The 19,045-nt window shown below is 41.1% G+C and overlaps 1 long non-coding RNA gene across 1 annotated transcript; it reads right to left on the bottom strand.

Annotated features, from left to right (window-relative positions):
* Nucleotides 1-4,873: 4,873 nt before the first annotated feature.
* LOC127348843 (uncharacterized) lies at nucleotides 4,874-7,818 on the bottom strand. Its single transcript, XR_007879976.2, has 2 exons — nucleotides 7,690-7,818; nucleotides 4,874-5,121 (listed from the first exon to the last, which is right to left on the bottom strand). It is a non-coding gene; the product is annotated as an uncharacterized lncRNA (long non-coding RNA).
* Between the last annotated feature and the right edge of the window lie 11,227 nt (nucleotides 7,819-19,045).

Raw genomic sequence — 19,045 nt, forward strand, 5'->3', positions numbered from 1 at the left:
TACTATTGTAAGCATATGTAATGAATGCAGCGATCAAAACAATGTAAATGACATGAGTAAACAACTGAATCATAAAGCAAAGACTTTTCATGAATAGTACTTTCAAGACAAGCATCAATAAGTCTTGCATGAGAGTTAACTCATAAAGCAATAATTCAAAGTAAAGGTATTGAAGCAACACAAAGGAAGATTAAGTTTCAGCGGTTGCTTTCAACTTGTAACATGTATATCTCATGGATAATTGTCAATGCAAAGTAATATAACAAGTGCAATATGCAAGTATGTAGGAATTAATGCACAGTTCACACAAGTGTTTGCTTCTTGAGATGGAGAGAAATAGGTGAACTGACTCAACAATAAAAACAAAAGAAAGGCCCTTTGCAGAGGGAAGCATTGGTTGCTATATTTGTGCTAGAGCTTTGGTTTTGAAAACAAGAAACAATTTTGTCAATGGTAGTAATAAAGCATATGCATCATATAAATTATATCCTACAAGTTGCAAGCCTCATGCATAGTATACTAATAGTGCCCGCACCTTGTCCAAATTAGCTCGGATTACCTGGATTATCATCGCAATGCATATGTTTTAACCAAGTGTCACAAAGGGGTACCTCTATGCCGCCTGTACAAAGGTCTAAGGAGAAAGCTCGCATTGGATTTCTCGCTTTTGATTATTCTCAACTTAGACATCCATACTGGGACAATATAGACAACAGATAATGGACTCCTCTTTTATGCATAAGCATTCAACAACAATTAATTTTCTCATAAGAGATTGAGGATAGTTGTCCAAAACTGAAACTTCCACCATGGATCATGGCTTTAGTTAGCGGCCCAATGTTCTTCTCTAACATTATGCATACTCTAACCATTCTAGCGGTAAATCTCCCTTACTTCAGACAAGACGGACATGCATAGCAACTCACATGATATTCAACAAAGAGTAGTTGATGGCGTCCCCAGGAATATGGTTATCGCACAACAAGCAACTTAATAAGAGATAAAGTGCATAAGTACATATTCAATACCACAATAGTTTTTAAGCTATTTGTCCCATGAGCTATATATTGCAAAGGTAGAGGATAGAAATTTAAAGGTAGCACTCAAGCAATTTACTTTGGAATGGCGGAGAAATACCATGTAGTAGGTAGGTATGGTGGACACAAATGGCATAGTGGTTGGCTCAAGTATTTTGGATGCATGAGAAGTATTCCCTCTCGATACAAGGTTTAGGCTAGAAAGGCTATTTGAAACAAACACAAGGATGAAGCGGTGCAGCAAAACTCACATAAAAGACATATTGTAAACATTATAAGACTCTACACCGTCTTCCTTGTTGTTCAAACTCAATACTAGAAATTATCTAGACTTTAGAGAGACCAATTATGCAAAACAATTAGCATGCTCTATGTATTTCTTCATTAATAGGTGCAAAGTATATGATGCAAGAGCTTAAACATAAGCACAACAATTGCCAAGTATCACATTATCCAAGACATTTTACAAATTACTACATGTAGCATTTCCCGTTTCCAACCATATAACAATTAACGAAGCAGTTTCAACCTTCGCCATGAAAATTAAAAGCTAAGAACACATGTGTTCATATGAACCAGCGGAGCGTGTCTCTCTCCCACACAAGCATTTATTCAAACAAAAACAAAAACAAAAACATACAGACGCTCCAAGTAAAGTACATAAGATGTGACCGAATAAAAATGTAGTTTCAAGAGAAGGAACCTGATAATTTGTCGATGAAGAAGGGGATGCCTTGGGCATCCCCAAGCTTAGATGCTTGAGTCTTCTTGAAATATGCAGGGATGAACCACCGGGGCATCCCCAAGCTTAGACTTTTCACTCTTCTTGATCGTAGTATATTATCCTCCTCTCTTGACTCTTGAATACTTCCTCCACACCAAACTCGAAACAAACTCATTAGAGGGTTAGTGCATAATGAAAAACTCACATGTTCAGAGGTGACACAATCATTTTTAACACTTCTGGACATTGCCCAAAGCTACTGGAAGTCAATGGAACAAAGAAATCCATCCAACATAGCAAAAGAAGCAATGCGAAATAAAAGGCAGAATCTGTCAAAACAGAACAGTCTGTAAAGACGAATTTTATTGAGGCACCAGACTTGCTCAAATGAAAATGCTCAAATTTAATGAAAGTTGCGTACATATCTGAGGATCACTCACGTAAATTGGCATAATTTTCTGAGTTACCTACAGAGAATTAGGCCCAGATTCGTGACAGACAGAAATCTGTTTCTGCGCAGTAATCCAAATCTAGTATGAACCTTGCTATCAAAGACTTTACTTGGCACAACAAATGCAATAAAATAAGATAAGGAGAGGTTGATACAGTAGTAACAACTTCCAAGACACAAATATAAAACAAAGTATTGTAGTAAAATAAACACATGGGTTATCTCCCAAGAAGTTCTTTCTTTATAGCCATTAAGATGGGCTCAGCAGTTTTAATGATGCACTCGCAAGAAATAGTATTTGAAGCAAAAAAGAGAGCATCAAGAGGCAAATTCAAAACACATTTAAGCCTAATATGCTTCCTATGCATAGGAATCTTGTAAATAAACAAATTCATGAAGCATAATGCAACAAGCATAGAGAGATAAAACAAGTGTAACTTCAAAAATTTCAGCATATAGAGAGGTGTTTTAGTAACATGAAAATTTCTACAACCATATTTTCCTCTCTCATAATAACTTTCAGTAGCATCATGAGCAAACTCAACAATATAACTATCACATAAAGCATTCTTATCATGAGTCTCATGCATAAAATTATTACTCTCCACATAAGCATAATCAATTTTATTAGTAATAGTGGGAGCAAATTCAACAAAGTAGCTATCATTATTATTCTCATCATCAAATATTGGAGGCATATTGTATTAATAATCAAATTTATCCTCCATAACAGGCGGCACCAAAAGACTACTATCATTATAATCATCATAAATAGGAGGTAAAGTATCATCAAAGAAAATTTTCTCCTCAATGCTTGGGGGACTAAAAAGATCATGCTCATCAAAACCAGCTTCCCCAAGCTTAGAATTTTCCATATCATTAGCAACAATGGTGTTCAAAGTGTTCATACTAATATGTTCCATGGGTTTTTTAATTTTCGCATCAAACCATCCATGTTTTAAATCAGGAAATAGAATAAGAAGCTCATTGTTGTCCATTATGCCTAACTAGTGTAAACAAGAAACAAAAAGATGCAATTGCGGGATCTAAAGGAAATAGCTTCGAGCACACACACAATGGCGCCGAGAAAATGCTGTTACACTGAACCGGAGTATGAGTGCCTTTTACCTTTCCTCCCCGGCAACGGCGCCAGAAAAGTGCTTGATGTCTTCGGGTGCTTCTATTCTTGTAGACAGTGTTGGGCCTCCAAGAGCAGAGGTTTGTAGAACAGCAGCAAGGTTCCCTTAAGTGGATCACCCAAGGTTTATCGAACTCAGGGAGGAAGAGGTCAAAGATATCCCTCTCATGCAACCCTACAACCACAAAGCAAGAAGTCTCTTGTGTCCCCAACACACCTAATAGGTGCACTAGTTCGGCGAAGAGATAGTGAAATACAGGTGGTATGAATAAGTATGAGCAGTAGTAGCGGCGCCAGAAAAGTGCTTGCTGGCGTGTAGTTGATGGTGGTAATATTGCGGACAGTACAAATGCAGTACAACAGTAAACAAGTAGCGATAGCAGTATTTAGGAACAAGGCCTAGGGATTATACTTTCACTAGTGGACACTCTCAACATTGATCACATAACAGAATAAATAGATAGATGCTAGACTCTACACTCTCTTGTTGGATGATGAACACCACTAACTGTGTAGGATTACACGAACCCTCAATGCCGGAGTTAACAAACTCCACAATATTCGATGTTCATATTTAAATAACCTTAGAGTGCATGACAGATCAACATAACCAAACCAAGTACTAACATAGCATGCACACTGTCACCTTCACGCTACGAAAGGAGGAATAGATCACATCAATACTATCATAGCAATAGTTAACTTCATAATCTACAAGAGATCACAATCATAGCCTACGCCAAGTACTACACGATGCACACACTGTCACCTTTACACCGTGCAGGAGGAATAAACTACTTTAATAACATCACTAGAGTAGCACACAGATAAATTGTGATACAAAACACATTGCAATCATAGAGAGATATAAATAAGCACTTCACTCTATTGCAACAAAACACATTGCAATTTTTTTTGTTGCAATAGACCCGATTCCGGGGGCACTTCCCCGTCCCGGCGGCGTGCCGGAACAGAGACTCCTGTCCCCCAGATCTTCAGCTCGTGGTATTAACTTATGGCGACAATCATTCCACTCGTCGCGATAAATAGGTATGGCAACGGTAAAAAAAATTGTGGTGGGAAGGTGTTGCGACAATTGTAACATTTCGTGGCGATACTCTATTTCAACAAAATCCAGTTTTGTGGCGCCAAATGCTTATCGCAACGGGGGGAAATCTTGTAGCAAGTAGCTACTGCGACAATGCGAACTTTTTGTGGAGATACTCCGTTTCAACAAAATTCACAATTGTGGCGTTACATACTTTTTGCAGCGTCCAAAATATTTGTAGCAAGAAGTTACCGCCACAATTTCAAGGTTTTGTGGCGATACTATATTTCAACAAATTTTTATCCGTGGCGCTAAATAGTTATCACATCATGCATAAAAAATGTGGTAACAATTTATTGCAACAATAAAAAGTTCTTCGTTGCTACATCCTAGCGCAACAAAGCATGTAGTCATGGCGTCTAGGATTTGATGCAACACTATATTTTTCGTGGTGCTAACCTAAGGCAACAGAAAGTGAGTTGTGGAAACAGCTTATCGCAATCATAAAAAAATACAACCATTGAATTACAAAATTCAAATCCACACGTATAATATGTAGGTTCATACAAATCATAATTCTCATATCAAATATCCATCAAATGCAACTAAAGTAAAATGTAGCAATCCAGCAGAGTTGAGTCCATTGCTACCATGGTAGTTGAACTCTCTAAACTATGTGCGTTTTTCGTGTACTTCGACCCTGTCCAGCTAAGTCTTTGGGTCCTGCAATCAAAAAAAATAAAGAAAAAAATTACTAGAAGCCTATATTAAGTAAAACAAGTAAGTTGTGTCAACAAGCTAATACCTAATGAAATTATGTAAGGCAATATCTATGATTGAATGCCCAGGTGTTAACCATGCAACATACCCAGGTGTAAAACAAAAGGGAATGCAATCGAATCGATTGAAGGCTTGCACTGTTGATGAGATAAAATTATAAAGTAAATTTTGATTACTTCACGATTCAGTGTTTCAGTTGCATGACGAACTACAATGTGAAAATAGTACAAAGATCCTATTTGAGTGAATGATTTATAGATGGTGTGACCTATAAAGTGCAAACGACCTACAGTAGTAGAATTAAAACAACCACAAAATAACATGATGTGATCTACAGAAGTGCAAACAAGATGCTCTGATTCTGCTACTTGCAATCAAATATATGCTTTGAGTATGTAATTTCAAGGAAATACTAAAATATTATATGTATTAGTTTCCGCTACTGAGATTCAGTGTTTGCTAAACAGATATCAGAGGCTGATGATATTTATGAAAGAATAAGAAGATACAGAGTGCCAGAAACTTTGAACAATACATATCAGCTCAGTTAAGTTCATCGCTATATGTTTCAGACTTTTAAACAGCAAGTTTAATTCAGTTAAGTTATTAGATTCCGCAGTTTTAGACTTTCAAACAACAAGTTCAGTTAAGTTTATCGCTATATGTTTCAGACTGCAAATTACAATTTTAAAAGACAAATTCACTCAGTTGAAATTGCTCTTGTATGAATTAGGATTAGCTAAATTTGAACAGCAGTATATAATGTGTTATTCAAACATTAGACAAGAAACAAGTTAGACGTTATAAAAGTGCAAACAACCTAGTAGAAATAAAACAGTGTCATATACTGCACACAAGTAGCATGTACGCAATATTTTTGGTTTCAGATAGGAAATAATCTATTTAGTAATGAATGGATTAAACCATATCTGCATGCAAGTATCCGGTTTGATGCTCGGTTTCAAGTAGAACCAAAAAGGAGCACTGAAATTTCAGTATCAGGTTTTAAGGAGAACCAAAAAGGATAAAATGATCAGGTTGTTTAAGGCATCATAACTTTGCTTTAGTCAAATAGATGACAAAACTATTCAGAATTCCATAGTACGATTGCACACGCAGATTTTGAAAGTCTGAAAGATCACAAACTCACAATGTACAAAATGTTTAGAAGCACGGTTTAATCCAGAACATGCATTAAGCACATATTTTCGGTTAGGAACGGGATCCTCTAACGTGAAGAAGGCAAGTCAGGGAAAATAAGGTTGGGAAGTCAGGCTCCTGTAGCATAATCACCCTGTTTTGCAATGTAATTAATTACTAAAGGTAATTACTGTAAATTAAACTAAATTTTATTACACCATAATTTTCTCAGTATGTAATTACTTCAAATGCATAACATTAATTTGTATTATGCAAACTAAACTAATTTATTTGGATTTTAATCGTATGGTTTGAAAGAAGGAAAGTTAGAGCACTGTAGCTTCTCTAACTTTTCACCTGCAAGTTAGAGGATCCAGCTCCGCCCCGAGGGGAGTAAATATTACAGTACTTTTATTGCCTGATGATTGATTATGCGATAGTCATACATCCACTAAAACTAAAACTAGTACTACTACTAATCAAAAATTGCAGATGTTCGTGAACCCTCTACATGGCTGGGTGGCATGTTATTTTTTAGATAAAAATTATCGCATCATTAATACTACCACTAGTTAATTAGTATAGGGCATTCACCCCTCCTTCTCGGAATGATTGTGTTGAGAAATTTTAGGAGTGAAAATTAAGGTGAGTAATTAGTGGGGAATTCAGATGCATGGGCTATCCAGACTTACCCGATTTGACGATGAAAATAGAAGGAAGAAAAGTTTAATAGGATAGCAAATTAAGAAAGTGATTAGCAGGGAAGTTAACATTTCTAGCACAAAACCTATAGCCAAATCGGCGTTTCCATCAGATCATAAATCTAGAACCACATGTTTTATTGCATCAGAAGAGTGGATCATACAGAATATCAAGCTGATGTTGAGAAAAAAATGATGACGATGAGTGGCGGTAAGACAAAGAATAAAACAAAAGGGCTGTAATGTTGCGATTCACATATATTACAGGCTTATCAGATGATTCACATACAGTACATGCTAGCTGCAATTTTTTTACTAACTTTGGCTAGGACATGTTAATTTGCTAATCCATTCCCAGAGTAAAAAAGTGGACAGGCACCAATTGAACCAAAGTGGCAATGCACCAATTGCAACTGTGAACAGGCAAGAACATACACATCGAAATCTAAAAAATTCAGAACAAATAAAAGATACGGAGGTGGTCAACCAAAAGTTGAGCAATGTGGAGAAATTTCAGTACGGACTGGATATATAATAAAAAGGATCTAGAGCAGGAACTCTATCAGATCTGTTGAGATGGGTTGCAATAAAACTAATGCAAATCGGGATGTACTATATTGGCCTACCAAGTACCAACAGAACGCGAATAAGGATGTGGAGCAGGGAATACCAATCTAGCAGTAGTCTAAAGGAATCATCTTGTCTCGTGCTAGCTATGGAGGGTCAGAGTTGCGGCTTGGTGATGAACGCGGCCGCATCTCCAACTCCGGGTCACCCATTTGGCGATGGATCCCGATTGATGCGTATGAGCGCGCGCTACCACGGGAGGTGGGAACTTCGCTCGTGATGCAGGGAAAAATGGAGGCGGGGATGCAGGGGAAGAATAGGTGCAGGGCAGCCATCGGCGATCTAGTTGTTTTTCTGGATGGGAGGAAATAGGAAGTGAATTACCGTTTGCTGTGTTGACGCGTGATGATTCGGTGAGGAGGAACCTGGGAAGAGTCCTCAGATCCAATCGCGTGATGACGCCGTGATTTAGTTTAGAGCACTATATAATCGATAGTTACGGGGTAGTTTAGCGGGAAGGTTAAAATATAGGCTATTTTGGTGGGAACAAAAATTTATAAGGACAGTAATTAGGGGGCATTTAGCGGGAGGTTGGAAAATATTGGCGCAAACTACTGTGGAAGCTAAATTAGGCGGTGGGAAATTAATTCGTTTTGGAGGGAATGTTTAGAATAATAAAATAAATTGAAAAAAATGTTCCGGACCACGCGACCTCGACGGCGGTTGCGAGATGCAGCTCGCATCCTGGCCTCATGAAGACCTTGATACCGGTGGCTGCGAGATGCAGCTCGCGTCCCGGCCGCCCGTTCTGCAGATGGACTGGACCATGGCGACCTCGACGCCGGCGGTTGACCTGCTGCTTCGCCTTCAACCACGATGGGTTGTTGTTCGCCGAGCGGCCGCTGGCAAATTGGTCTTATGCGCCGGGGGTATATTCATATTACCGCCCGCCGGCGAACACGAAGGTGCCGGCAATAACCCCTTACCATCGGCGAGGTGATCTCCGGCGAACACGAATGCGCCATCGATAGCCCAAATCCATGCGCCGACGGTAAGGATTTATGTAGTAGTGTCCCTCTTCCTCCACCGCTGCCGCGCGGTTCTGGCGATGCGACGGTCCATCTATGCCAGTCCAGATGGGCGATGCGACGGTCCATCTATTTCATTCCATATATAATGGTTTGTATCGAGAAGTATTTGTACATACACAAGGGGTCATCATGTAGATCATGGAACCAAAATGAAATGCCGCCACATATGTCGACACTTTCCAACTTGGAAAACCCTAGGTGTACTTGATGTAGCGTAATGGAGGTGATGTGGGGGGTGGGGCTACGCTCATTGACAGAAACATAATGGCACCTTCACTTTGAGGCTACTATAGGTCATAGTGTTGCCTTGAAATATGATTGTAGATGGGAGATGGTACCGTCGATCTATGCCGGTCCAGATGGGCGATGCGACGGTCGATCTATGCCATTCCATATATAACAGTTTGTATCAAGAAGTATTTGTACATACACAAGGGGTCATCATGTTGATCATAGAACCAAAATCAAATGCCGCCACATATGGCGACATGTTCCAACTTGGAAAAACCTAGGTGTACTTGACTCAGGGTAATGGAGGTGATGTGGGGGGATAGGCTCATTGAAAGAAACATAATGGCACCCTCACTTTGAGGCTACTAGGTCATAGTATGGCCTTGAAATATTATTGTAGATGGGCGATGGTATGGTCGATCCATGTCAGTCCAGATGGGCGATGCGACAGTCCATCTATGCCATTCCAGATATAACGGTTTGTATCGAGAAGCAGTTGTGCATGCAAAAGGGGTCGTCGTGTTGATTATAGAACCAAAATCAAATGCTGCTACATATGTCGACACTTTCCAACTTGGAAACCGTGATGCAGGGTAATGGAGGTGATGTGGGGTGGGGGGGGGCTACGCTCATTGACAGAAACATAATGGCTACGAGTGGGTGGTGTCGGACACCGGAGTGGATGTCCACTCGAAGGAGGAGGAGGAGGAGGAGGAGGAGGAGAGGACGATCGTCGACGGCCCGGCGCCGTTTTTCTTCTTCTCCGCCTTCCTCGCGGCCTTCTCCACCCTCTCCGCCTTCCTCGCTGCCTGGCGCTGCTCGCGGTCCGCCTTCTTCTTCTCCTCCGCCGCCGCCTTCTCCTCCTCCTTCTGCGCGTAGAATGCCTCCATCGCGGCGACGTCCTCCAGGAACTGCCGCGCTCGAGGCGGAGGCGCTCGTCGCGCTCCGCGATGAAGAGTCGCTGCTCGAGCTCGCGCTGGCGCCATTGCTGCTCACGCGTGACGGTCGGCGACTGTGTCCACACATCGTCGAAGTTCATTGTGCGGCGGGAGCGGCCGAGGCGCCAGGCGACGGCATCGTAGGCGCGCGCTGCCTCGTGCGCCGCCTCGAACGTGCCAAGGCGGATGCGCTCCTCGCCGGAGCGGATCTCGGCATCGAAGTGGCCGCTTGGCCGCGGTAGCCGGAGGAGGAGCGACGGCGGGGAGGCATCGTGTCGGCGGCGGTGGAGCGGCGGTGCGGGCACGACGCGGGAGGCAGAGGTGGAACGACACGCGGACGGCAGAGGTGGAACAACACGCGGGCGACTGAAGTTTCCGGGTGGTTGGCTTGCGCGCGCGTGGCATTTATAGCACGCGCGGCAGCCCAAGATGCAAGTTTCCTGCACGTGATGGCGCAAAAATCGTGGGCGCGGCAAAGCTTTTAGCGCGCCGCTTTTTCACGTGTCCCCTTGGGGTTCGCGCGGGCTCCCGCGTGCCAAACTAGCGGTTTTTATCGTGTGTTGGAGGTGCTATGATGCGAGTAGGTGAAAACACAGTTATGGCTTGACGCCTTGTCTCCCTTTACTCAGATTGATATATGCAAGACCCGATCCCTGTTCTCTTTCTATTCCCCTTTCTGTATAGACCAAATCCCACCCGAGTCTCCGTCGCCAGAGGACAGAAGATGGAGATCTAGGAGGTGGTTGTACTCTTTGATAGCGACGATGAGGGAGCTTCTTGTCCATGTAAAAAGCGTGTAAACTTACTACAAAAGAGTTTTGTCCGTACTCTTTACAACAAGCAAGCCTTGGCCCGTTGGTTAGAGGCGCTTGCCTGCACATGCGAGGTGCGAGCTTTGAAACCTACTTTTTGCAATTAATTGTTTCCTTATAATAAAAGGAAAATGAATTAATCAGCGATAATGATACCTATTGCATCTTTTTAATAAAGATTGAAAAATCCATGATTGTTGCAATATCTTATATATATTACCATGGATACGTAACTTGTTGCAATATGCAAATAATTATTGCAACGAAATGGGTTTGAGGCAAAACACTAGTATTACGACAAATTAGTATTTTGTTGCAATACAAGTTATTTTTTGCAACAATGTGAATACTTAGCGCAACATGGGGAAATGTTGCAATATCTTTTCAAATATTACCACAATTTTATGCTTTTGTTGCATTAGCTCGGCTCTATTGCAACAAGGTGTAAAGTTTATGCAACGAAGCGTAATTGTCGCAATAGGACCACCATATTACAACGCAGCTATGTTTTGTTGCAATACACGCTCTCTTTTGCAACAAAAAAGGTGACTACCGCGACAAAACTAAATTGTGGCAATATGTGGAGGCTATTACCACGAATGGGGGTTTCGTGGCAATATTGCGTTCTATTGCAACGAAAACTGGCCGTTGCAATAATTATTGTTGCAATAGACCGGATTTCCTGTAGTGCACATCGCTACCGGTACAGCCCCGAGCCTCGATGGAGAACTACTCCCTCCTCATGGGAGACAGCAGCGGTGATGAAGATGGCGGTGGTGTCGATGGAGGAGCCTTCCGGGGGCACTTCCCCGTCCCGGCGGCGTGCCGGAACAGAGACTCCTGTCCCCCAGATCTTGGCTTCGCGATGGCGGCGGCTCTGGATGGTTTCTCGTACCGTGGCTTTTCCGTATCAAGGTTTTAGGTCGAGGGGGCTTAAATAGGCGAAGAGGCGGCGTCGGAGGGTCAACGAGGCGACGACACGCTAGGGGGCGCGGGCCCCCCCTTGGCCGCGCCGGCCTATGGTCTGGTGGGCCTGTGGCCCCCCTCTGGCGACTCTCGGGTGTTCTGGATGCTTCCGGGGATTCTAAGATGCTGGGCATTGATTTCGTCCGATTCCGAGAATATTTCCTTACTAGGATTTCTGAAACCAAAAACAGCAGAAAACAGCAACTGGCCCTTCGGCATCTCGTCAATAGGTTAGTTTCGGAAAACGCATAATAATGACATAAAGTATGCATAAAACATGTAGATATCATCAATAATGTGGCATGGAACATAAGAAATTATCGATACGTCGGAGACGTATCAACCGTCACGTACTGACCTGCCAGGGGATCGCAGACGACGAGACGTGAAGGCTGCTCGAAAGGCTTCCCGTGTTCGGTGTGGTCGAAGTCCGCAAGGAGTAGGAGGCCACCCCGAGAGTCGGCGAGCTCCAAGCTGAGGTCGCCGTTTGGCGCCCGTGGGAGGAAGTCGAGCGCGAGATTATTTGCGGCGACCCCGGCCCAACATGACGAGGAAGAGGGAACGAAGTGGGGCAGCAAGCCAGACAGACGATAGTGACAATGGGAGAAGCTGATGTGGTAGTGGCCGGCGACCATGGAGGATGGCGCGCCATGGAGAGCGGAGACGACACGGAAGTTCTCCGACGCGATGACCTTGCGCCAGCTCCTGCAGGTGAACGCGGCGCGGACGAGATCCAGAGGTGAGGTGAGGCGCAGGAACACCAGCCCGAGAAGTTCATCCGGGATGGCGTCACCCTTGTCCTCCTGCCCGGACTTCCTCTGAGCATTCTTCCAGTGGGGGCGGCTGTGCCCCATCTCCGGCTGGACCTAGCTCGCGTACGGGGGCGAGATGTGCTGTAGGGAGGAAGCTAGGGAAGTAGCGAGGCGGCCGGCTTGGTAGAGACTAGAGAGCGAAGAGGAGATTTTTCTCGCTGGGGGAGTTAAGTCGGCATGGGAATTAAGGAGGACACTATGTACTGATCGAAAAAGTTCCGTCGAATCAGATTCCTATAGAGGGGGTACTATGTACAGTACTGAGTAGTAGTAATTTTGGGATGGAGGGAGTGCTCAGAGTATCTCAAGATATAAAAAAAGAAAAAGCAAACCAGGCCCTTAGTAAGGGCCCGAGGAAATTGCACGACACACCACTTATTGCTGTGATTGTTGCACAAAACGGACACTTTACTTTTTTTGCACATATACATCACTAACTATGGATACAATTTGGAATAAAAACTAGTACTCCGTAGTTGGCGATCCCCGATCATCTGATTTTATCTTACATAGTTTAGTCCTACGTTTGAACCTCCACGCAACTATGTCTTATATATGAAGTCAATCATGAAGAGAAGTGGTTTTGGGTTTCACACATGGAAATTTCAAGAACCTCCCAAAAGCTTTATTTTAGAGTGACTAAGAAGGATCCATGCTTACCTTTTCATTTTCATATTTTAAACTTGTTTAAATCTTTGTCAAACCTAGGATTTGACCAAAAGATTCAATTGGGCATAAAATTCATAAGAAACAGAAAAATGAAAACCAAATCATATAGTCTTCGTATGTCATATAGCAAGCATTCAAGTTGATAAATTAACAAGGTTTGGACATATTGAAACCATACAAATCATGTATCTACCCCTAACCCTAAACTCGGTCGATCTTATGAAAGTCTAGCATGAAGAGAAGTCGTTTTGGGTTTCAAACATGGAAATTTCAAGAACACATCCAAAAAGCTTCATTTTAGAGTGACTAAGAAGGATCCATGCTTACCTTTTAATTTCATGTTATAAACTTGTTTAAATCATGGTCAACCCTAGGATTTGACAAAGATTCAAATGGGCAGAAAATTAAAAAAATCAGAAAAATGAAAAACCAAAGTACATAGTCTTCTTATGTCATATAGTAAGCATATTCAAGTTGATAAACAAGGTTTGGACATATTCAAATCATACAAATCATGTATCTAACCCCTAACCCTAAACTCTGTCTTATGAAGTCAAGCATGAAGAGAAGTGGTTTTGGGTTTCAAACATGGAAATTTCAAAAACCTCCCAAAAGCTTCATTTTAGAGTGACTAAGAAGGATCCATGCTTAGCTTTGCATTTCATCTTTTAAAGTTGTTTAAATCATTATCAAATCTAGGATTTGACCTAGATACAAATGGGTGGGCACAAAATTAAAAAAAACAGAAAAATGAAAAACCAAATCACATAGTCTTCTTATGTCATATTGTAAGCATTCAAGTTGATAAACAAGGTCTAGATATATCCAAACCATACAAATAATTAATCTAGCCCATGTCGATCTTATGAAGTCTAGCATGAAGAGAAGTCGTTTTGGGTTTCAAACATGGAAATTTCAAGAACATCCCAAAAGCTTCATTTTAGAGTGACTAAGAAGGATACAAACTTCCCTTTTCATTTTCATGTTTTAAACTTGTTTAAATCTTGGTCAAACCTCCTAGGATTTGACCAAGATTCAAATGGGCATACAAATTCAGAAAAAAATCAAAATAATGAAAAAACAATGCACATAGCATTCTTATGGCATATATATAGTAAGCATTAAAGTTGATAAACAAGGTCTAGACATATTCAAACCAGACAGCACATGTATATTATCTACCCCTAACCCTAAACTCTATCTTATGAAGTCAATCATGAAGAGAAGTGGTTTTGGGTTTGAAACATTGAAATTTCAAGAACCTCCCAAAAGCTTTATATATTTTAGAGTGACTAAGAAGGATCCATGCTTACCTTTTCATTTTCATATTTTAAACTTGTTTAAATCTTTGTCAACCCTAGGATTTGACCAAACGATTCAAATGGGCATAAAATTCATAAAAAATCAGAATAATGAAAAACAAAAGCATATAGTCTTAATTATGTCATATAGTAAGCATTCAAGTTGATAAATTAACAAGGTTTGGACATATTCAAACCATACAAATCATGTATCTACCCCCTAACCCTAAACTCTGTCTTATGAAGTCAAGCTTGAAGAGAAGTGGTTTTGGGTTTCAAACATGGGAATTTCAAAATCCTCCCAAAAGCTTCATTTTAGAGTGACTAAGAAGGATCCATGCTTACCTTTGCATTTCATATTTTAAACTTGTTTAAATCATTATCAAACCTAGGATTTGACAAAGATACAAATGGGTGGGCACAAAATTCAAAAAAATCATAAAAAATGAAAAACCAAATCACATAGTCTTCTTATATGTCATATCGTAAGCATTAAAGTTGAGAAACAAGGTCTTGATATATCCAAACCACGTACACAAATCATGTATCTACCCCTGTCGATCTTATGAAGTCTAGCATGAAGAGAAGTCGTTTTGGGTTTCAAACATGGAAATTTCAAGAACATCCCAAAAGCTTCATTTTAGAGTGACAAATAAGGATACAAACTTCCCTTTTCATTTTCATGTTTTAAACTTGTTTAAATATTGGTCAAACCGCCTAGGATTTGACCAAGATTCAAATGGGCATACAAATTCAGAAAAAAATCAAAAACCAATGCACATAGCATTCTTATGCCATATATACAGTAAGCATTAAAGTTGATAAACAATGTCTAGACATATTCAAACCAGACAACTCATGTATATATCTACCCCTAACCCTAAACTCTATCTTATATATGAAGTCAATCATGAAGAGAAGTGGTTTTGGGTTTCAAACATGGAAATTTCAAGAACCTCCCAAAAGCTTTATTTTAGAGTGACTAAGAAGGATCCATGCTTACCTTTTCATTTTCATATTTTGAACTTGTTTAAATCTTTGTCAAACCTATAAGATTTGACCAAAAGATTCAAATGGGCACAAAATTAAAAAAAAAAGCAGAAAAATGAAAAACCAAAGTAGATAGTCTTCCTATGTCATATAGTAAGCATTCAAGTTGATGGATTAACAAGGTTTGGACATATTCAAACCATACAAATCATGTATCTACCCCCTAACCCTAAGCTCTGTCTTATGAAGTCAAGCTTGAAGAGAAGTGGTTTTGGGTTTCATACGTTTAAGCCAAAAGCCCCTTTTTCAAATACTTCAAACTTATTCAAATTTGGTTCAAATTTGAAAGACATACAAGTTATAGCACACATAGTGCATACATTTTCACACATACTGCACTAGATAGATGCTAACCCTATAGTTTGAGGCCATTTGGATGAGGTAGAAAAAATTCTTGGATTAGAATCGTGTTGTTCGAACCCCGTAGTTGGATTTTTTTGAACCTTGATCTGTTGTACTGGGCAAAACCCTAGTTTAACCTATTTAATTATAGATTCATATATCGATTTTTCTACCTTTTTATTATTACTATGCAGCACATGTCTGTTTGCCCGTCTAGCTAGTGAAACTCGGAGGAAGAGGGATCACTCGGAAGGACAGAAGAAGGGAGAGCATTATGGTGTCTCCCCTTTTTCGGGTGACGATGTTGACTATTGTGCAGGGTTTGTCAGTGAGCAGGAGGAGGAGTGAGCGAGCGAGCGAGTCGAGCGAGGCCGAGAATGAGAGAGATTTGTTTTTTTTGTGTGAGAGGGACAAACGAAGGATCCTGAAGGATCCAGAGACTTCCAATACGCATCCTGATGCGTCTTCTCTTGACAAAGAAGATGGCTGGGAGTTTGCGTACCTATTATTGCACGTGACTTGTGCTCACTGAAGTGTGGGACCTCACGCGTGGGCACCACACGTAAGTGACAGACCTGTTGGTGTAAAAACTCGGTTGATTATTATAGTGCATTAGAACAAAGTTTCCTATGGATTCAAGGCTAGGAAATCCAAGCTAACTCATTTACATGACATTATTTTTTCCATGAAGCAAAGTTAACACATCTATCAATTGGTACATTTTGGAGTGACTAAGAAGGATCCAGGCTTACTTATTCGTTTTCACGTGTTAAACTTGTCTAAATCTTGGTCAAACCTAGGATTTGACCAACAAGATTCAAATGGGCAGAAAAATAAAATTAAAAAAATCAGAAAAATGAAAAACCAAAGTACATAGTCTTCTTATGTCATATAGTAAGCATTAAAGTTGATAAAAAAGGTTTGGACATATTCAAACCATACAAATCATGTATCTAACCCCCTAACCCCTAAACTCTGTCTTATGAAATCAAGCATGAAGACAAGTGGTTTTGGGTTTCAAACATGGAAATTTCAAAAACCCTCCCAAAAGCTTCATTTTAGAGTGACTAAGAAGGATCGATGCTCCCTGATACGTCTCCGACGTATCGATAATTTCTTATGTTCCATGCCACATTATTGATGATATCTACATGTTTTATGCACACTTTATGTCATATTTATGCATTTTCTGGAACTAACCTATTAACAAGATGCCGAAGTGCCGATTCTGTTTTCTGCTGTTTTTGGTTTCAGAAATCCTAGTAAGGAAATATTCTCGGAATTGGACGAAATCAACGCCCAGGGTCCTATTTTGCCACGAAGCTTCCAGAAGACCGAAGAGTCAACGAAGTGGGGCCACGAGGTGGCCAGGAGGGCAGGCGGCGCGGCCCTACCCTTGGCCGCGCCGACCTGTCTCCTGGGCCCCTCGCGACGCCCCCTGACCTACCCTTCCGCCTACAAATAGCCTTCGTTGCGAAACCCCCAGTACCGAGAGCCACGATACGGAAAACCTTCCAGAGACGCCGCCGCCGCCAATCCCATCTCGGGGGATTCAGGAGATCGCCTCCGGCACCCTCCCGGAGGACTCTACGCCGCCATGGTCGCCTCCGGAGTGATGTGTGAGTAGTCTACCCCTGGACTATGGGTCCATAGCAGTAGCTAGATGGTTGTCTTCTCCTCATTGTGCTTAATTGTCGGGTCTTGTGAGCTGCCGAACATGATCAAGATCATCTATCTGTAATTCTATATGTTGTGTTTGTTGGGATCTGATGAATAGAGAATACTTGTTATGTTGATTATCAATTTATATCTATGTGTTGTTTATGATCTTGCATGCTCTCCGTTATTAGTAGAGGCTCTGGCCAAGTTTTTGCTAGTAACTCCAAGAGGGGGTATTTATGCTCGATAGTGGGTTCATGTCTCTGTGAATCTGGGGAAGTGACAGAAATCTCTAAGGTTATGGATGTGCTGTTGCCACTAGGGGTTAACCATTGATGCTATGTCCGAGGATGTAGTTATTGATTACATTACGCGCAATACTTAATGCAATTGTCTGTTGTTAGCAACTTAATACTGGAAGGGGTTCGGATGATAACCTGAAGGTGGACTTTTTAGGCATAGATGCATGCTGGATAGCGGTCTATGTACTTTGTCGTAATGCCCAATTAAATCTCACTTTACTCATCATAATATGTATGTGCATGGTCATGCCCTCTCTATTTGTCAATTCCCCAACTGTAATTTGTTCACCCAACATGTTGTTTATCTTATGGGAGAGATACCTCTAGTGAACTGTGGACCCCGGTCCAATTCTCTATACTGAAATACAATCTACTGTAATACTTGTTCTACTGTTTTCTGCAAACAATCATCATCCACACTATACATCTAATCCTTTGTTACAGCAAGCCGGTGAGATTGACAACCTCGCTGTTTCGTTGGGGCAAAGTACTTGGTTTGTGTTGTGCAGGTTCCACGTTGGCGCCGGAATCCCTGGTGTTGCGCCGCACTACATCTCGCCGCCATCAACCTTCAACGTGCTTCTTGACTCCTACTGGTTCGATAAACCTTGGTTTCTAACTGAGGGAAACTTACTGCTGTACGCATCACACCTTCCACTTGGGGTTCCCAACGGTCGCGTGCTGTACGCGTGTCAAGCTAAATTTCTGGCGCCATTGCCGGGGAGATCAAGACACGCTGCAAGGGGAGTCTCCACATCCCAATCTCTTTACTTTGTTTTTGTCTTGCTTAGTTTTATTTACTACTTTGTTTGCTGCACTAAATCAAAATACAAAAAAATTAGTTGCTAGTTTTACTTTATTTGCTATCTTGTTTGCTATATCAAAAACCCAAAAAAAAATTAGTTACTTGCATTTACTTTATCTAGTTTGCTTTATTTACTACTGCTAAAATGGGTACTCCTGAAAATACTAAGTTGTGTGACTTCACAACCACAAATAATAATGATTTCTTATGCACACCTATTGCTCCACCTGCTACTACAGCAGAATTCTTTGAAATTAAACCTGCTTTACTGAATCTTGTTATGCGAGAGCAATTTTCTGGTGTTAGTTCTGATGATGCTGCTGCCCATCTCAATAATGTTTTTGAATTATGTGAAATGCAAAAGTATAAGGATGTAGATGGTGACATTATAAAATTAAAATTGTTCTCTTTCTCATTAAGAGGAAGAGCTAAAGATTGGTTGCTATCTCTGCCTAAGAATAGTATTGATTCATGGACTAAA

The sequence above is a fragment of the Lolium perenne genome, chromosome 4 (genome assembly GCF_019359855.2).
Source record: "Lolium perenne isolate Kyuss_39 chromosome 4, Kyuss_2.0, whole genome shotgun sequence".
NCBI classification, from domain to species: Eukaryota; Viridiplantae; Streptophyta; class Magnoliopsida; order Poales; family Poaceae; genus Lolium; species Lolium perenne.